The sequence below is a fragment of the Hypanus sabinus genome, chromosome 18 (genome assembly GCF_030144855.1).
Source record: "Hypanus sabinus isolate sHypSab1 chromosome 18, sHypSab1.hap1, whole genome shotgun sequence".
Taxonomy (NCBI): Eukaryota; Metazoa; Chordata; class Chondrichthyes; order Myliobatiformes; family Dasyatidae; genus Hypanus; species Hypanus sabinus.
In genome coordinates, this window is record NC_082723.1 from 48,601,483 (window position 1) to 48,623,606 (window position 22,124).

At 41.1% G+C, this 22,124-nt stretch overlaps 1 long non-coding RNA gene across 1 annotated transcript in view; it reads left to right on the plus strand.

Annotated features, from left to right (window-relative positions):
* The window catches only part of LOC132377515 (uncharacterized), a 154,538-nt gene extending 147,463 nt beyond the window's left edge, over nucleotides 1-7,075 (plus strand). The window contains exons 2-3 of the long non-coding RNA XR_009506667.1: nucleotides 6,063-6,176; nucleotides 6,939-7,075. This is a non-coding gene — a long non-coding RNA (uncharacterized LOC132377515). The remainder of the gene's footprint in view (nucleotides 1-6,062; nucleotides 6,177-6,938) is intronic.
* Nucleotides 7,076-22,124: the final 15,049 nt, after the last annotated feature.

Genomic DNA, 22,124 nt, shown 5'->3' on the forward strand with positions numbered 1-22,124 from the left:
ACGAACATATCAATCACCGTTCATATATCACAATTCCTCTCATGGCCAATGAAATGACAAGTCTTGATTTACCTTGTGATTTGACAAAATACAAAAGAGTGATCTACCTGATGGTCCCTTATGTAGAGCATAACTGTCTCAAATGTAAGTCATTGATGCCGTTAAAGGGGGAGAATTTCTGAATGCCTTGTATGAATGGACTTCCAGATGAAAGTTATTTCCCCCTCCAAATCTTCCATGGCCTCACATTCTATGAACGTTCTGCTCAATGACAATAGGAGATAATATAGAATTCATTCATTCACGTGACACCAGCTTATGTAGAAGCATTTAGTTAACATGGAACCGCTGAAGATGGTTGTAGTATTGAAACCTGTCAGTTCAGAATTCGAGAGGAGCTGTCCCAGTACTACCCAGTACAACAGCAATACTGGCATTGAAGCAACTATGTATAAGTTTATCCCATCACAAAAAACAGGACAACCCCAATCTGAGTAATTCCCATCCAATATCTATCCACAACATTGTTATGGAAGATATTGTTGTCTGCAATGGTTCACCAATTCAGATTGGATTTCAGATCTTATTAGTTCAGTTGAGCAAACACAGACTGAAGAACTTCATTCCAGAGATGATATGAGAGGGAGTGATTTTCAGGATCAGAATCAGGTTTATTATCACCAGCAATCTGACGTGAAATTTGTAAACTTAACAGCAGCAGTTCAATGCAATACATAATCTAACAGAGAAAAAAATAATAATAAATAAAATTTTAAAAATAATAAGAATAAATAAAATTTTAACAATATAATAAATTGTGGTCTATGTATATTGAATAGATTTTAAAAAGTGCAAAAACAGAAATACTGTATATTAAAGAAAAATGAGGTAGTGTCCAAAGATTCAATATTGATTTAGGAATCGGATGGCAGAGGGGAATAAACTGTTCATGAATCACTGAGTGTGTGCCTTCAGGCTTCTGTACCTGCTACCTGATGGTAACCCTGAGAAAAGGGCATGCCCTGGCTGCTGGACGTCCTTAATAATGGACGCTGCCTTTCTGAGACACCACTCCCTGAAGGTGTCCTGGGTACTTTGTAGGCTAGTACCCAAGATGGAGCTGACTAGATTTCTAACCTTCTGTAGCTTCTTTTGGTTCTGCGCAGTAGCCCCTCCATACCAGAGAGTGATGAATCTGCAGATGAGATTTGACATTGAGGCAACATTGGACTGAATGTAATTTCAAGGAACTCAGGAAAGCAAGGTACCAAAGGGAAAGGTTTTATTTAATATCGGCTATACACTATAAGAGGAAAGATTATTATAATAATTGGAGGCCTCATGATATTACCTCAAGAGTAGCTCAAGGGAGTAAATTGGACCCAACCATTTTTGGTTAAATTCTCTTTCATCCTTCTTCCATTGTAAGACGATGATGTTCATAAGTGTTTACATAACATCCAATTCTACTTGCAATCCTTCTATGAAAGGAACAGCTCATTTGAATGAAACAGTTCACTTGAATGCTGTCACGGCCTTAATCTTCAACCTTTGCAAAGAATAAGACCTTTTCAGCAGTCAAGTTGATAAATAGAAATTGATCAACAGGCAAATACCATCTCCAACAAGGGTATATCAAATTACATACCCTGACATTTAAAGCCATGTCCAATGTCAAGCCCTATACCCATAAACATCCTAAAGGCCTAATCATATTTGGACCATCTAAATCAATACTGTGGTTATAAGAGAAATCAAAGGTTGGCTATTCTGTATTCTGAGTTATCACATCCAATTACCCAATGATCAATGAGGAAAAATCCAGTCTTTGATAAATATTATCCAATTACATGAATCCATGCAGCTCCATCAACAATCAAAATCATTTACACTATTCAGAACAAAGCAGCCCTCTTGAAATACAATCCCAAATAGTTCATCGATTAATTTCTCCATTTGGTACTATTTGCAAAATACACTGCATTTGGTCACTGAGTCGATGCTGATAGCACCTCCCAATCATGCTATCTTCATTTCTGAAGAAGGACAAGGACATCAGGCATAACAGACATCATATCCTGCAGATTCCCTTTGAGATTATATCTTACTCTAGAAATATTCCGTTATTGTTGCTGGACTTACAGCCAAGAATTCTAGACCCAGCAATAACATGGGAACAACTTTAGAGGAGGGAGTTCATTGGTTCAATTAGGTAACATACTGCTTTCCTTTCAAAGCCTATTATTGCTGAGAATTAAATATTTGGAACTGTTGATGATACTCTCATTCATTATCTAATAAAATACATTCAATTTGACCCTTGCAAATCATTGTCCGTTAAATTTTAAAATTTTAAAAGTGCTCGAAGTGATGACATTGAAATAGCGAGAGGAAATCGATCATCAACTAACTGGCAAACAGTTGACATTTCCTTTCAATGTTGCCAATGGCTCGCCACATTTCTTTGCAACTGGGAGATGGTATCAACTGGATCACTAATTTGACAAAAGTCTCACAGACAAAATGGCAAGCTCTTCTGACTTATAATCATAATCTTCTCTCTGACCTAACGTGCTAACCAATATAATAAACTATAGTCTGATATGCCATGTATTATAAAAGTTATAAGATTACTTTGGACGACCCAGAGCTACATTTTGCCTATTTCCAATTTATGATTTCTAATGATGGATATGGTCTTCTTGAGGCACTGTCTTTTGAAGAAATCAACAGTGGTGGGGATGAGTAGGTTGAGTCTACAGCCTCATTAGATCCTGTGCAATGGACCTCCATATGGTGTGATGTCGCCAGTTAGAATGTTCACCACTATACATCTGTAGAAAATTGTTTCGCTAGGGGACTCGATAGTAAGAGTAGGCATTTATGTGGCCACAGACAAGACTCCAGGAATGCCAGGGTCAAGGATGTCTTGCAGTGAGTACAGGGCATTCTGAGGGGGATGGTGAGTAGCCAGAGGTTGTGGTCCTGTATAGATACTAAAAACATAGGCAGGAGCAAGGTCCTGCCAAGGGTTTTAAGGAGCTAAGTAGAAAGTTAAAGAGCTGGACTTCCAGGGTTGTAATCTTAGGATTACTACGTAGGTCATGTGCAAGTGAAGTAAGAAATGTAGTTCAACACATGACTAAGCAGGAGAGAGGAAATGGTTGAAACTACAACCATCATTGGAGCATTGGAGCCTCACTATCAGTGGTGATGCAACCAATTAGAATGCTCTTCACGGTCCATTTGCTTAAATTTGCTGGAGTCTTTGGTGCTATACCAAATCTCATTAAACCCTCAATGAGGTATTGCTGCTGTTGTGCCTTCTTCATGCATGAGCCCAGGATAGAACCACTATCTGATATTGTTAAATTGACACTCAATCAATCTTCTCAATGTTTTCTAAATGCTCATGTGAAATCCAAAAGTGAAACACTGCATTACATCGCTGTTAAAATTTGCAAGAATTTTCACCCGTTCTCTTCATAATGTGCTGGGGAGGAAAATGAAGGACTTCTCTCGAAGATGTATTGGTCTTGAAATTTATCTCTGTCGGTAAAACTAAACATGCACTTTTAATGGCATGTGGTAGGGTATTCAGATCATTATGTCCACCCTGCAAGACAGTGATGTCTCTCTTCCAGGTAAGTTGAAAGTCTTTTATGCATGGTTTGAAGCGTGGAACGATGTGCTAGCAAGGGAGAGTCCCTCTACCCCTGAGGAGCAGGGAATCCGTCTGACTACAGCTGATGTAAGGAAGACCCAAGCCAGGGTCAACCCATGTAAATCTGTGGGGCCTGATCGCATACCAGGATGGGCGCTGAGAGACTTGCAGCCAAGTCAACAGAGGTTCTAAGAGGCAACCATCACCATGGTGCCCAAAATAGTGACAGTAACCTACCTTAATGGCTACCACCCAGTGGCACTGATGCCAAACAATAATGAAGTAATTTGAGTGTCTGATTATAAATCACAGTAAATCCTATCTTTCTGTGATATTGGACCTTGCTAGTTCAATTATCACTCAGACTGATCCTCTGATGATGGGAGGGCCATCTGATGATGGACATGACTCCATCATGTCCCACCTGGAAAATGGTGTCTCATATGCAAGAATACTCTTTATTGACCAGCACATGTTTGGTGAGATCATTCCTCAGAAGTTGGTGGGTAGACTGTACTCATTTGGTCTTAAACCTCTCTCTGTAACTCGATCTTGGACTTCTTGACAGAAAGATCAAGGTCAATATGTGTTGGATAGCTCCACCACAGTGAGTGTTAGTGTCTCCAGTGCTGGTTACTCCTCCTACTGCTGTTCATACTTTTGATCCAGGACTATCTTGCTAGATCCATTTATAATGAATCCAGTTTGCTGATGACACAGCTGTAGTTGTCTTCATCAAAGCCAGCATTGAGATGGCTTATAGAAAGGAGATAGAGTGGCTAATTAGAATGGTGTGCAGAACAACTTGATTGTCAGTGTGGACGAAACTAAAGAGATGATTGTGGATTTTAGGAAGGGTGACCATTCCTCTCTGTACATAAATGGCTCTTCCTTGGCGGGAGTTAGGCACACCAATTTTCTTGAAGTGCACGTAACACTGGTCCCTCAGCACCACCTCTTTAGCCAAGAAAGCACGGCAGTGACTCCACTTCCTGAGGAGTTTGAAGCTTTTGGGGATTATTCTGGAGTATGCAAATATAGCAGCTATTAATTCAAGCAAGGACCAGTTTTCAGTTCTTATTGTATGTTACAAGAAGCAAATTGAAGTTAAACTGGCTCACAGACTAAAATTATCAATGGCAAAATGATGACTGTGAGACATCAGCCAAACGTTAAGACAATGGGGTTGTGTTAATTGTCCTGCAGCAATCTAAGCAACTATGGCTTTAACTCATTTTCTCCATTATAAATAAATTCAGGAAAATTGCAATTAATTTAACCCTGCAGGGGTATTTGAACATTCAGAGAAGACTCCTACTGTAGATACACAATTCAAAAGAAGCTTTCAATAGGAACAAATCAAATATTGAAATATAATATATTTCAGTGAGTTTGACTTGTAGCTCAAAGTGTCTACATTTAAAGTAACTTCACCTTATTGAGAAGATATAAGCCACTACATTCAGTCCTTACCATATGCTTAGCTCACCAGCTCTGTAGCCTCAGCCAATACACTTCAAAGTTCAAAATATGTGCTTGAAAACTTAATTCTTTGTCCAGCCTTTGGTCAATTTGTCTCATATCTCCTTATGTGGTTTTGTATGAAATAATTTTTGATAGAACTCCCATGTGTTCCCTTAGAGTTCTTCAGAGAGCTAAGAGTACTAAGAAAATGTAAGTTGTTGCTGCTGGCTTGGTCAAAATGTCAAAGTAAATTTCAGGTCCTCAGGTGAAGACACTGAGGTTAGCCAGGAAGACAACATCATCCAGAAGAAAATAATAAGAACATAACTGGTAATAGTCTTAATTGTATTGTTATTTTTGAGATTGATTTCTAAATATCAAATGTAATTTAATAAAAGGTTAGTACTGCACCCAGTGGAGTAGTTGAAGGTAGCTTTAGAGCCTGAGATTAACACAAGTCTGTGGACCTTAGATGTCCATATATTGGTGAAATAAATTTAGAAATAGACTTAAAAATCAATGCCTTCTGACATTATTGAAAATTATATGGGCCTTATCATATGACAAGCAATGCAAAACTTAAAGTTTGTTGTGCATATCCTGTGCTTACTATGAATTATGGCAAAAGAAAAGTCAAATGTGGTTTGTAGCAACAGGTTGACATTAATGGGTGGTCTACATGTAATTCAAACTCAAATCTTAGAGCAGAAAAAACACTTGATGGTGAATAGTTCCAATGGTTCAAACAGAACACCAGCGGAATGCACTGGAATGCAGAGGTTATTGGTATGGACATAAGTATTTTAATCCAGTATGATGTTTTGGGCATTTGAATTCAAGTTATTTATTCAAATATCATCATCATGTGCCATGTTGTATGATGTAGGCATCATTGTCGCATGACCATGATTGTTCTTGGCAAATTTTTCGACAGAACTCGTTTGCCATTGCTTTCTCCTGGGAAGTGTCTTTACAAGATGAGTGACCACAGCCATTATCAATACTCTTCAGAGACTGTCTGCCTGATGTCAGTGGTTGCATAACCAAGGTTTGTGATATTCACCAATTGCTCATACGACCATCCACCACCTGCTCCCGTGGCTTCACTTGACCCTGATCGGTGCGGGGGGGGGGGGGGAGGGGGGGGCTATGCAAGAGCTACAACTCACCCAAGGGTGACCTGCAGGATTGTGAAGAGAAGGAGCACTTTACCCCTCCTTTGGTAGAGACCTATCTCCACCCTACCACTCAAAGTTTTTCAATACAAACTTACAAACACAGTCTAGCACAAGTACCAGTGACAATGGAGCAATTGGATTATTATAGAGAATTCATTAGGTTCACTAACATTCTTTAGGGAAAGAAAGCAGACACCATTCAGTGGTCTGAATTCTGGCAAATTAGGTTAAAACGACCACTGTCTTTTGCAGCAATAAAGAAATGTGGATTTATATCTGTCAATTTTATTTTATCAAAGTAAAATATGGTTAAATTAATGAGCAGATTTATAATGAGGTGAGTATTGCCTCATTGAGATTCAAGAAAATTAATAAGATAGCTTCAGTTTACAATTTAACATCCATTTTGTTGTTTTCAAACACATATTAATTAAGTCTTTCTGGAACACTCTGTCATGTACAAAATAAGTGGATAATTGATTCTTCTGCTTTATGCGATGAAAAATCATAAAATTATCGGGTTCAAACTTTAAATAAGTATTTCAAGCTGGATTATGAAAAAAATAGCAACTTAAAAATGGCTTGACAATCATGCAAGAAAAATTATTCATGTTCTATTCTTTTACTTCCAGATTTGCCATGTTTCAGGATTTTGTTTATCAAGTTATGAATAAAAAGAATCTGGAGAAGAGCAAACACAAGGAAATCTGCAGATGCTGGAAATTTAAACAACAACACACTCAAAATGCTGGTGGAACACAACAGGCCAAGCAGCATCTATAAGGAGAAGCACTGTCGATGTTTCGGGCTGAGACCCTTCGTCAGGACTAACCGAAACGAAAGATAGTAAGAGATTTGAAAGTAGTGGGGGGAGGGGGAAATGTGAAATGATAGGAGAAGACCGGAGGGGGTGGGATGAAGCTAAGAGCTGGAAAGGTAATTGGCGAAAGTGATACAGAGCTGGAGAAGGGAAAGAATCATGGGACGGGAGGCCTCCGGAGAAAGAAAGGGGGGGGGGAGCACCAGAGGGAGATGGAGAACAGGCAAACAACTAAATATGTAAGGGATGGGGTAAGAAGGGGAGGAGGGGCATTAATGGAAGTTAGAGAAGTCAATGTTCATGCCATTAGGTTGGAGGCTACCAGGCCGGTATATAAGGTGTTGTTCCTCCAACCTGAGTTTGGATTAATTCTGACGATAGAGGAGGCCATGGATAGACATATCAGAAAGGGAATGGGATGTGGAATTAAAATGTGTGGCCACTGGGAGATCCTGCTTACACTTCCTCCCTCACCACCATTCAAGGCCCCAGACAGTCCTTCCAGGTGAGGCGACACTTCACCTGTGAGTCGGCTGGTGTGGTATACTGCGTCCGGTGCTCCCAGTGAGGCCTTTTATATATTGGTGAGAACCGATGCTGACTGGGAGACCGTTTCGCTGAACACCTACGCTTGGTCCGCCAGAAAAAGCAGGATCTCCCAGTGGCCACACATTTTAATTCTACGTCCTATTCCCATTCTGATATGTCTATCCTTCCATGTCCTATTCCCATTCTGATATGTCTATCCATGGCCTCCTCTACTGTCAAAATGAATCCAAACTCAGGTTGAAGGAACAACACCTTATATACCGGCTGGATAGCCTCCAACCTGATGGCATAAACTCTGACCTCTAACTTCCGTTAATGCCCCTCCTCCCCTTCTTACCCTATCCCTTACATATTTAGTTGTTTGCCTGTTCTCCATCTCCCTCCGGTGTTCCCTCCCCCTTTCTTTCTCCCGTGGTCTCCCGTCCCATGATCCTTTCCCTTCTCCAGCTCTGTATCACTTTCGCCAATCACCTTTCCAGCTCTTAGCTTCATCCCACCCCCTTCGGTCTTCTCCTATCATTTTGCATTTCCCCCTCCCCCCACTACTTTCAAATCCCTTACTATCTTTCTTTCGGGTAGTCCTGACGAAGGGTCTCGGCCCGAAACATCGACAGTGCTTCTCCCTATAGATGCTGCCTGGCCTGCTGTGTTCCACCAGCATTTTGTGTGTGTTGTAATTTGGAAAAGTGTATGGCATTAAATGACAGAGTTTCAAACTGAGGAGTACACAATAAAATCTGAAAAGAAAAAAAACAATTAGTTGACTTTAGTGATAATACATCTCAGAGTTTGAAACAATATAGATCCCCACAGCAAGCAGCAGCTTGAGAATTTGAAAGTTTCAAACCCAATTCTGAAGCTTCACTTTTGACGAAATTCAGCAATTTATTCTTGAGGTTGTGCTTTCTTGTTCTGTTGTCTCATGCATCAGAACTCATTGTTCTATATTATATAAAAAGCCCATTATTTATTAACAGATTTATTGCTGCATGGGTAGATTGGGAATGGATATAGCTGGATTGTATTGAAGGCAGTCTTGTTTATTCTTTTAAGATTACAGCCACAGCCCTTGCCAAAGGGGATCAGGTAATTATTACCAAATTCATCTGGTAGTCAATGGTTCTGAGTCAGAGATCATTAAGTTTTTAGACATGTAATGTTGAACTAGAATATGTTATCAAACCATTTGTGAATGAATAATACACATTTCTATGAGATTAAAGTCTTTAACTTCTGGTCAAGATTTACTATGTCTTTTCGATTCTGATAACATAGAACATAGAATAGTACAGCACAGTACAGAGCCATCGCCCCACAATGTTGTGCCGACCCTTACACCCTGCCTCCTATATATCCCCCCAACCTTAAATTCCTCCATATACCTGTCTAGTAGTCTCTTAAGTTTCACTAGTGTATCTGCCTCAAGCACAGACTCAGGCAGTGCATTCCACGTACCAACCACTCTCTGAGTAAAAAACCTTCCTCTAATGTCCCCCTTGAACTTCCCACCTCTTGTATTGAGCAGTGGTGCCCTGTGGAAGAGGCATTGGCTGTCCACTCTATCTATTCCTCTTAATATCTTGTATACCTCTATCATGCCTCTTCTCATCCCCCTTCTCTCCGAAGAGTAAAGCTCTCGCTCCCTTAATCTCCGATCATAATGCATACGCTCTAAACCAGGCAGCATCCTGGTAAATCTCCTCTGTACCCTTTCCCAGGCTTCCACATCCTTCCTATAGTGAGGCGACCAGAACTGGACACAGTATTCCTAGTGTGGCCTAACCAGAGTTTTATAGAGCTCCATATTACCTTGTGACTCTTAAACTCTATCCCTCGATTTATGAAAGCTAACACCCAATAAGCTATCTTAACTATCCTATCTACCTGTGAGGCAACTTTCAGGGATCTGTGGACATGTACCCCCAGATCCCTCTGGTCCACCACACTACCAAGTATCCTGCCACTTGCTTTGTACTCTACCTTAGAGTTTGTACTTCCAAAGTGTACTGCCTCACACTTCTCCAGGTTGAACTCCATCTGCCACTTCACAGCCCACTCCTGTCTCTCTGCAATCTTTGGCAATCCTCTACACTATCCACAACACCACCAACCTTTGTGTCATCTGCAAACTTGCCAACCCACCCTTCTACCCCCACATCCAGGTCGTTAATAAAAATCATGAAAAATAGGGGTCCCAGAACTGATCCTTGTGGAACACCACTAGTTACAACCCTCCAATCCAAATGTACTCCCTCCACTACAACCCTCTGCTTTCTGCAGGCAAGCCAATTCTGAATCTACCTAGCCATACTTTCCGAGATCCCATGCCTTCTAACTTTCTGAATAAGCCTACCATGTGGAACCTTATCAAATGCCTTACTAAAATCCCTGTAGTTCACATCCACTGCACTACCCTCATCTATATGCCTGGTCACCTCTTCAAAGAACTCTAACAGGCTTGTTAGACATGATCTGCCCTTCAGAAAGCCATGCTGAAATTCCCTGATCAGACCATGATTCTCTAAATGCCCATAGATCCTATCTCTAAGAATCTTTTCTAACAGCTTTCCCACCACAGATGTAAGGCTCACTGGTCTATAATTACCTGGACTATCCCCACTACCTTTATTGAACAAGGGGACAGCATTTGCCTCTCTCCAATCTTCCAGTGCTTTTTGTGTCTGATTGGACTTCTTCATCTGTCCCACTAAAGTTGAAGTTTATCATCAGCTTCTCAGTAGCATCAAGAGATTTCTGCTTTTGGACTCCATTGATGAAGTAAACTTTTTGCAGGAGTTTCCGTCTCTTACTGCACAAAGTAATAATGGGTTCTATGCTCCTGTAATTCCATTTAACCTCTAAGCAGCTGAAGAGCAAGTTCAAGCAGTCCATCTGGAGATTGCAATGATATTTCCCTTTGTCCCCCACTCCTACAGTTTCTGAATAGTACAGGTTCAGAATTTTGTCCAAAATTCCAAAATTAAGAAACTTTTTGAGCACTGACATAATGTTCTCAGGTGATATGCAGTAGGTCTCTGAGCACCTCTTTTCAGAAATCTCTGAAAAGTGACTTCACATTCAGTATGTTCTGAACAAGTTAATGAAAAATAAAAAAAAACACTGCATAAAGCAAGAAAAGATCTTGATTCTGTATTGAATGAGTGGATTTGTCAGCATCAAAGTGAACATATGACTCTTAACCATACACTGCTCATAAAAAAGCTAAGATCTATCACAACAAACTGAAAATTGAATGAAATTCTGAATATTCAACAGACTGGTTGTAAAAGTTTAAGCGAAGGCACAGTATTACATTTTTAAGTAGTTATGTTGAAAAAATAACTGTTGATCACAAAGCAGCAGAGGAATTCATTAATTAGTTTGTCAAGAATGCAGTTGATGAAAACCTAATGCACTGAATGGCTGCATCAGTACATATGTTAAATTCCAAGATGGCGGCGCGATGCAGCTTGCAGCAGCCACTCCCGAGTTGATTATCTATTATTTGTGAAGTAGGGTGCAGTGCGTAATCATAATCGATTGAAAACAGACGTGGGAGCACGGAGGAACATCGGGAAATCTCCAGGAAGGCCTTCTTCGTTGCTGCTGCTGCTGTGAGGTCCGGGACTCTGCTGGGAAGAACAGACCCCCAGTCCTCGGGGTCGCGTTACCGATGGCCATTGGCAGGGGCATCTTAATATGCTCAGCAGAGAATGGTGCTCAGAGAAGCTGTGCCGGAGGGGATGGTCATCGGCTCGGAGGTTCGATGGACTCAGAGTCCGCTGCGGTCAGATCTCTTTCATTGTGTGCTGCGCCTGTGGGGCTGAGTCAGGCGGCACCATGGAAGTCCATAGCGGGGGGTATTCCCTTCTGCTGCTGGCGTGGGATGGCGAGTCTGTCGGGACCGTGGGGACTTGTGGAAACTGTGTGGTGATTTTTTTTTAAGCTTATAGTCTTCTAACATCTTTGGACTATTTTTACTGTGCCCACGGTCTGTTTTTTTATCAATTATGCTATTGCTACTATGTGGTTTTGTGCAGGTCTTGTAGCTTTAGTTTTTAGTCTTGTTTTGTCTGGTTGATTTGGAACTCCTTTCTGGGGAACGCGCTAAGACAGTAGTGTGATATTAATATGCAGCAGCCTCTCCGGACTCTGGATTGGGGATTGCCAAACATTACTTGGATTTTCTGGTGTAGTCTGTTTTGTCATATGCTTTTGTGATATCATTCTGGAGGAACGTTGTCTCATTTTTTAACTGCATTGCATTTGTGGTTTCTAAATGACAATAAACTGAATCTGAATCTGAATCTGTGTGATGAACAAGTGCAAGACTGGTAACTGGTAACACATAAATTCTGTGTCAGGAATGCTGGTGATGCCAAACAGCAACTGACTTTTCACCTGGGCAGCCGAGGTAGTGATAGTATAACTTTCTGATGGTTCAAGATACGCATTGTTTTTTTGTGCACAAAATTATCAAAAATATTATATAAAACTATCTTCCAACTATCTTGCTAATATTCCAAAATCCAAAATTTGAAAAAATTCTGGTCCCATGTATAAGAGGGACACAACCCCTTTTTTGTTACTCTTTCCCTTAATGTAACATCACTCTCTATTTATTATTTTTTCTGCAATTAAAATGCACAATATCTTTGACATAATAGCAAGATTCATTTTGAAACAATGAAAGTAGAAGGAACAATTAGATAACAATTTATCCCTGAACATCTAAAGACTTGTAGCTAAATTTTATAATAATCTCCCAGGCTATCTTTAATTTTCATTATATTTTACTGAGATATTTGAGGGATGTGGGTGTTTATGGCAAGGGAATTCTTTCTTGTACATCTCCAATTGCCTTTGAGAAGGTAGTGAAGAACTATTTTCTTGAATTATTGCATATTGTATGGCAAAGGTGGTCCCACTAGATGGGAAATTCTAGGGATTTACCCAGCGATGGGAAAGGATAATAACTTATGCCCAAAGCAAATTGGTGTAAGAGAAGATTTATTTCTTTTTGTGAAGTCAAAGATTTGTCTCCTTAAACCTTGGCTTTGGTTCACTCTCTCTCAAATTATAAATATGTTTCAAATCAAATGGCACATTGTAGAAAATTTCTTCCTGCATTTTGTTTGATGTCTACAAGTTTCAGCTTTAACCAAGCATTGCAAGTGCATCTCTCTTGTAGTAAAATATTTTCAAATATGCATCTCTATGGTAGACACACATACAGCTTCTGGAACCACCCATCTGATTGCATGTCAGAGTACAACCAGTGACAGAATAATTTCTCATTATGTACAAGCCACTGACTCCCATTACGTGGGAACTTTAAACTCACAGCTCCTCACAATTTGACAGCTAAACAAATATTTTAAAGCTCTGGGAACGAGCGTCTGAGAATAAACCTTACTGCCTACCAATCCATCATACAAATGGCAAACAAAAATAATTAGACTAACAGAGAGATAAATCTGAACTGATGTATTGACTTAATGGTGGTGCCTTCACTGGCCGAATGGTTATGTGAATGTGTCTGTGTAGGTGTGTTTTGGGAGGGGTGGCAGTATGTATGTAGAGTCATGGAGTCTTAGAACACTACAGTGCAGAATGAGACCCTTCAGCCCATTTACACTGTGCCAAATCATTAAACAGCCTACCACCAGCAACCTGCACCCAGACCATTGCCTTCCATACCCCTCCCATTCATGTACCTATCCAAATTTCTCTGAAATGTTGATATCAAAACTGTATCCGACATTTGCATGGGCACCTCGTTCCACAATTTCAACATGCTCTGAAGGACTCTTCATGTTCCCCTTAAACATTTCACCTTTCACATTTATCTCATGGCCTCTAGTTGTAGTCTCACCCAATCTTCATGGAAAAATTCTGTTTGCATTTACCTGTTTACACCCTTCATACTTTTGTATACCTCTATCAAGTCTCTCCCCTCAATCTTCTACTTTCTAAGAGAATAAAATCCCAACCTACTTAACCTTTCCTATAACCCAGGACCTCAAGCACAGCAACATCCTCGTAAATTTTCTCTGCACTCTTTCAATCTTATTTACTCTTTCCTGTTGGTAGGTGAGAAAAATTGTACACAATATTCCATATTAGGCCTCACCAATGTCTTATAATGTAGCATCCCAACTCCCAGATTCAGCACATTGATTTATGAAGGGCAATGTGCCAAAAGATTTTACAACCCTATCAACCTGTGATTCCCCTTCCAAAGAATTATGGATTCATATTTCAAGATCCCTCCATTTTACCTCACTCTGTAGTGCCCTACTGCTAAGTGTAAAACCTACCCTGGTTGGACCTCCCAAAGTGAAATGCCTCATACTTGTCTTCAGTAAAATGTGTAATGCCCTGGTTCACAATTTTACTGTTGGTGTTACATTTAGTAGTTCTGTAAGAGCAGTTTGTTCTGTTATCAGCCTGCTGGGGTTATTGTTGAAGTTAAGGGACGATGAGGAATGTGTGACAACCAATTAAGATGGTGGAACTGGGGGGCGGTTTTTTGGTGAGGGACACTGAGGCTGGTCTCAGGGTTTATTTTGTTTGGCGTGAGACGAAGAAAGAAGACACTGGAGAGGACCGATCATAGGATACGGCCAGGTGGGAAGATCATGATTCGACAAAACCAGGCAGCGAGATTAACTGAGGAATGGTGAACTGAGCTCCAGCTGATGCACATTTGACTTTTTAATTATAATGGGCCCTCTTTGTTTTTTCTTTCTTTTCTTTACTAACCTTTTAGTTAAGATTCGTAAATATAAATCCTTTCATCGTGTGCAGTATGCGGTCTCTTGTTTCTTGCCACTGAGTTGTAACAGGGTAGCAAATTACACAGCATCCACACAAACTGGGGTTTGGGTTGGGAGAGTCGTCTTAATCTCATGGGTTTGGCAGGACCAGAGTGTGTCCTCCCTAGACTTACGCAGCTAAGGAAACCAGCGGGGTTTCAAATCTATCTGTCATTTTCAGACCATTTTTGCAGATTGTCCAGATCTCACTGCAAGCTTTGATAGTCTTCCTTACTGACCACTACACCACCTCCCCCCTCCCAATCTTGGTGTTATCCACAAATTTGCTGATCCATTCTACAACATTATCATCCGTATCACTGATATAGATGACAAAAACACAACAAACCCAGCACCAATGCCTGTGTCACATCAGTAGTCACAGGCCTCCAGTCAGAGAGGAAACAATCTATTAACACCTTCTCGCATCTTCTGCAAAGCCAATGTCTAATCTAGTTTGCTACCTCATCACGAATGCTAAGTGACTGAACTTTCTTGACCAACTCCCATGCTGGATCTTGTTACAAGTCTTGCTAAAGCTGATGTAGACAACATCCACTGCCTTGCTTTCATCAACTTTCTTGGTAACTTCCTCAAAAAACTCAGTAGCATTGGTTAGACTCGACCTACTGTGCAGAAAGCCATTTTGACTATCCCTAATCAGTCCCTATCAATCCAAATATGTGTATGTCAGGTCCCCTAGAATATCTTCCTATAACTTTCCCACTACTGATGTCAGGCTCACCAGCCTATAATTTCCTGGTTTATTCTTAGAGCCGTTCTTAAACAACAGAAAAACATTAGCTGTCCTCTAATGCTCCAGCACCTCACCCTTAGCTAAGTACGTTTTAAAATATCTCTGATAATGCCCCTGAAATTTCTGCATTAGCTTCCCACAGGATTCAAGGGAACACCTTGTTAGACTCTGGGGATTTTTCCATCCTAATTTGCGTCAAGACAAAACACTTCCTCTTCTATCGTCTGTATAGAATCCATGACCTTGCTACTGCTTTGCCAGACTTCTATAGACAATGTGTCTGTCTCCTGAGAAAATACAGTTGCAAAAAATACATTGAATATCTCCTCCAACTCTCTTGGTTCCATGCATAGATTATCACGCTGATCTTCCAGATGACCAATTTTGCCTCATGCTAACCTTTTGCTCTTAATCAAAACCCTAAAGATTCTCCTTCACTTTGTATGCTAGAGCAACTTTATGCCTTCTTTTAGCTTTCCTGATTTCCTTCTTAAGTGTTTTCTTGCATTTCTTATGCTCCTCAAGTGCCTCATTTTTATCCTACTGACCTATACCTGCTATGCTCATTCACTGTTTTAGCCAGGGCCACAATATCTCTCAAAAACCAAGGCTCCCTAAACATGCTATCTTTGTTTTTAAATCTGACAGGAACATTGAATTCTGTACTCTCAAAATTTCACTGTTGAAGGCCTCCAACTTACCAAATTTACCTTTGCCAGAAAACAACCTGTCCCAATACATACTTGCCAGATAATTTCTGCTACCATCAAAATCGGCCTTTCTGCAGATTAGAATCTCATTTGGAGGACTAGACTTATCCTTTTCATAAGTACCTATGGCACTATGATCACTAGATACAAAGTGTTCTGCTACACAACCTGTTGTCACCTGCCCTGTCTCATTCCCTATAGGAGATCAAGTATCACACTCTCTTTAGTTGAGACTTCCCTGTACTGATTAAAGTAACTTTCCTGAAGATATTTTATAAAATCTTTTACATCCGCCCTTTTACAGTATGGGAGTCCCACTCAACATGTGGAAAGTTAAAATCACCTACAATAACAACCTTATGTTCCTTTCAAATTACCTTCTCTAAATCTTGTAGACTATCAGGTGGTCTATAATTTAATCCCATTAATGTGGTCATACCCTTCTTATTTCTTAGTTCTACCCACAAAAACTCACTAGATGAGCTGTCTAGTCTGTCCTGTCTGAACAATGATTTGACATTTTCGCTAACTAGTAATGCCACCGGCCCCCACACCCCCACCCGATCCCTCTCACTCTATTATGCCTAAAACGGCAGAACCCCAAACATTGAGGAGCCAGTCGCACCCCTTCTGCAACCGTCTCATAAATAGCTGCAATGTCATAATTCCACATGCTGACCCATGCCCTAAGCTCATTCACACTTCCTACAATAATCCTTGCATTGAAATATACACAGATCAGAACATTAGTCTCACCATGCTCAACATTTTGATTCCTGATTTTGTTGGTTAAAAAACAAATTTTTTTATAACCTCTCCACCATCTGAACTGGTACACTTGTTCCCATTCCCATGCAACTTTAGTTTAATTCCATTCCCCCCCCCCCACACACTCCCCCAGTACAGGTCCTACCTTCTCTGGAACCCAATGGTCTGAAAACCTGAAGCTCTCCCTCCTGCACCATCTCCATAGCCATGTATTCAACTGCATCATATTCTTATGTCTGGCCTTCCTGCTCACTCAGGGTAGCAATCTTGAGATCACAACCCAGAAGGTCCTGTCCTTTATTCTGGCATCTAACTCCCTGAACTCACTTGGCAGGACTTTGTCATCCTTCTCCCCATATCGTTGGTACCGATGTGGACTACAGTTTATGGTGGCTCACCCTCCCACTTAAGAATGCTGTGCACTTGACCTTAGATGTCCCTGACCCTGGCACGTGGGAGGCAACATACCATCTGGGAATTTGTCCTCGTCCACAAATCCTCAATGGCAAAGACCTGACTGCTGTGGCTTTGCTTTGTAAGGTCATTTCCCCCAGTAATATCCAAACCTGTTGTTGAACAGAATGTCCACAGGGGCATTATGTACTGGATACCTATTCCTTTCCCCTCTTGACTGTTACCCAGTTACTTGTGTCCTACACTGCAGGTGTAACTACCTCCTGTTATGTCCTATGAACCCTAAAGCTTCCTGAATCATCTGGAGCTCACCTATTTCCAGCTTTAATTCCTTAATATAGTCTGTGAGAAGCTGCAGCTGGGTACACGTCTTGCAGGTGCAGTTGGCAGGGACACTGGGGATCTTCCTGCCTTCCCAAATTCTGCAAAAGGAACATTACACTATCCTGCCTGACATCTCCACTGCTCTAAATGTGTAATAAAAAAACAACTGACAAAAGAAAATCGACCTAGACTTGCATTTCTCCTTGCTGAAGCCTTGTTGAGCCAATATCTCAATTCACCTCGCTAACACTGTCCCACTCTCACAATGGCCACTCCACTTAAACCTAACTTATTTTTATTGGACCTTGCCAAGTGTCTAATTATGCATGAACCAATGGCTTCTCAGAAACCGTGGCATGCAAAATGTGCTGACTGCTCCCATTCACTTTTTTTAAACTCTCTCTCCCTCTGTGCCATCCAATGTCCCCCTGCAAACTGTGGTGTGCAAAATGTGAAAAAGTAGGTAAAAACAGACACAGAAAGGAGCACCAAGACTTGTTAAGCATTGCAAGTCATCTGATCTATAATCCTATGAAAATATTCAGTGTTCTTCACAGTGCTGGGTGATAAGTTAAAAAAATTAACAAGTGTATAATCATAACTCATTTCTGGTGATGATAGTAACAAATTGCTGAAGATTTAATGAATGTATGACAACTTTTATTGCTGAAGATGGCTCTTTTATGGTAATTATGTGGCATAAAGTCTGCAAAATAATTTTCATTCCAATATTTATATCCCAGTAGATGTAAGGAAAAGGTGACCACTTTGATGGTATTGTTTACACAGGAATCCCAATAGTCAATAGCAAATATGTAGGGAAGTCACAGATGGATAGAGGGATAAGAGGGTTCTAATAGTATAATTTAAATAGATAAATTAACAATTGACTGGATGAACAGATCATAAAATACATAAATAAACAAACCAATTACTATTTACCCTACAACACACACAAAATGCTGATGGAACACAGCAGGCCAAGCAGCATCTATAAGGAGAAGCACTGTCGATGTTTCGGGCCGAGACCCTTCGTCAGGACTACCCGAAAGAAAGATAGTAAGGGATTTGAAAGTAGTGGGGGGAGGGGGAAATGCAAAATGATAGGAGAAGACCGAAGGGGGTGGGATGAAGCTAAGAGCTGGAAAGGTGATTGGCGAAAGTGATACAGAGCTGGAGAAGGGAAAGGATCATGGGACGGGAGGCCTCCGGAGAAAGAAAGGGGGGGGGGAAGCACCAGAGGGAGATGGAGAACAGGCAGAGTGATGGGCATAGAGAGAGAAAAGAAAAAAAAAACAAACAAACAACTAAATATGTCAGGGATGGGATAAGAAGGGGAGGAGGGGCATTAACGAAACTTAGAGAAGTCAATATTCATGCCATCAGGTTGGAGGTTACCCAGCCAGCATGTGAGGTGCTGTTCCTCCAACCTGAGTGTGGTTTCATCTTGACAGTAAAGGAGGCCATGGATAGACATATCAGAATGGGAATGGGACGTGGAATTAAAATGTGTGGCCACTGGGAGATCCTGCTTTCTCTGGTGGACCGAGCATAGGTATTCAGCGAAATGGTCTCCCAGTCTGCATCGGGTCTCACCAATATATAAAAGGCCACACCGGGAGCACTGGACACAGTATACCACACCAGCTGACTCACAGGTGAAGTGTCGCCTCACCTGGAAGGACTGTCTGGGGCCCTGAATGGTGGTGAGGGAGGAAGTGTAAGGGCAGGTGTAGCACTTGTTCCGTTTACAAGGATAAGTGCCAGGAGGGAGATCAGTGGGAAGGGTTGGGGGGGACAAGTGGACAAGGGGGTCGCGTAGGGAGCGATCCCTGTGGAAAGCAGAAAGAGTGGGGAGGGAAGATGTGCTTGGTAGTGGGATCTCGTTGGAGGTGGCAGAAGTTACAGAGAATTATACGTTGGACCCGGAGGCTGTTTGGGTGGTAGTTGAGGACAAGGGGAACCCTATCCCGAGTGGGGTTGCAGGCGGATGCGGGCAGCTGTGCGAGAAATGGGAGAGATGCATTTGAGGGCAGACTATTTTCCTTTTTAATTTAGTTAGGAATCACAATCCATTGCACTTGCATAAAGCCAGGTTGTTGGAGAAGTTCACAAATTTGGTTCCTGCTCTGTTCCACATCAGTTTTCCATAGCTGGGAATGGACTCAGTTGCTGAGTTCAAAAGTGCACAAAGTTTTTACACATTTCTAATTGCTATTGAAGTGAGCAGAACCAGACTCAGTTGCACGGTTTTACCCTTCGCTGTTTATTATTCACCCTCTGAGCTCTCACTTAAAGAGTAACTGATGCAGATCATAACATGAAATATATCACTTTCTCTGGAATTAGCCAAACATGACCTAACAATATAAACAGCATCAGAGAAAAGCGATAGAAATAAAGACATATTTCATGTAACCCCCTCACATATATTTATTTAATACTTTGGCCAATTACATTTTGCTCCCATCATCTTAAGGCTTAATCTTCATTATTGAACACAATATTGTAATATGAACAAAGTCACCAGAGAGACACTGAAGCTAATGTGTATCGAAGTGTTTTATTCAACAAAAATGAGTAACAGGCATCATATTGAGACCTGCTGGAGAAAAAAGCCTCCTGACCCAATATTACGTGACATTTTCATATGTTAAAGTTCAATGGTAACAACAGAAAAATTCTGTAGTTACAATGTTTCCTTTGAATTACATGTACTTTTCACATACCTCTTTCTTTGCACCCTCACTCCAGACACCTAAAATTAATATTAATCAGCATTTTTTGGATTGCAATTTACTCCAGTCTACAGCTTCAGGAAAGCTATTGCTCAGGGCTGCATGTTAAATATAATCTGCAATCCATGTTCGTGTCTGAAGATTGGTTACTAATGAATTTAATGAGGTGCATGGGGTGTTCACCACCTGTGGTGGTGGGCTTGTTGTGCTCTGCCCAGGGGCAACTCATCTACCTTTGGTCCCCCCTGCCACTCGGCTTTCACCTGTGGTTCCAAGTAACTGTTTTGCAGGCGACTGTGGCCGCACCCCGGTACATCACCTTGACAGGTGGGCTAAACCATGTGAGGGTAGCAGGGAAACTCCTACCTCAGTAAGATAGGGATATGCCTGCCCCAGAAGGTGCAGTCACCTCCAGCAGACTGGGCGGATAAGGTCAACTGCAAGATCCAAGGACCAAGAAGGTGGTGCTGCAATGTTTCGAGACAGTGAAGGGCATGAAAAGGCATAGGAGATCTCACGGCTATCCGCTGCACCCGAGGATGTCTGCGGTTGTGATAATTTTTCACAAAATTTTGGACCAATATTTTTGAGACTGAGAGAGTGGAACTGTCCCACTGCAAAGCCTTTTTCATTATAAAACTCTTCCCACACAGATTACATCATTATCAGGACAATGGACAGCCAACGCACTGTTAATATTTGCTACATACGCTAACTCCAGAATACGCCCTAACATCAATATAATATAAAACTATGTAATTATATTTTTTCAAGACAAATTACTTCCACACTAATAATTTACCCCATTCTGTTTACTGTAAAATAGAATCCAAATGTGTTATATTCCTAATCATGCTAACTAGGGGAGCCATTCTTCATAATCACTGTTTAGAAAGCACACTGCTGAGCTGTGGTATAGTCACTTTAATTCTTCTATGAAATGCAAAGATGTCTCAGAGCTCAGGTGTCAAAGGTTACAAGACGTTTATACAACAGACAAAAATTCAAGCCAGCCATGCAGACATATCAAACACAGGCACCACTGACATCCTTAGATAGATATATTAAGTTTCCACAATTCTACGTTGAAGAACAATGGAGTCTCACATCATCATGGTATCTTGACAAATAGCTTTCTCTCAAGATACAGCTTCAAAATATGAATTACCGCAGAATCATTATATTACTTTTTATAGAACAAACATAGAACAATACAGCATAGTACAGGCCCCTCGGCACACAATGTTGTACCAACCCTTAAACCCTGCCTCCCATATAACCCTCCACCTTAAATTCCTCCATATACCTGTCCACTAGTCTCTTAAATTTCACTAGTGTATCTGTCTCCACCACAGATTAAGGCAGTGCATTCCACGCACCAACCACTCTTTGAGTAAAAAACCTTCCTCTAATATCCCCCTTGAACTTTCCACCCCTTACCTTAAAACCATGTCCTCTTGTATTGAGCAGTAGTGCCCTGGGGAAGACTCTACTCTATCTATTCCTCTTAATATCTTGTATACCTCTATCATGTCTCTTCTCATCCTCCTTCTCTCCAGAGAGTAAAGCCTTAGCTCCCTTAATCTCTGATCATAATGCCTACTCTTAAAACCAGGCAATATCCTGGTAAATCTCCTCTGTACCCTTTCCAGTGCTTCCACATCCTTTCTATAGTGAGGCGACCACAACTGGACACAATACTCCAAGTGTGGCCTAACCAGTGTTTTATAGAGCTGCATCATTACCCCGAGACTCTTAAACTCTATTCCTCGACTTATGAAAGCTAACACTCCATAAGCTTTCTTAGCTACCCTATCTACCTGTGAGGCAACTTCCAGGGATCTGTGGACATCTACCCCCCAGATCACTCTGCTCCTCCACACTTCCAAGTATCCAGCCATTTACTTTATACGTTGCCTT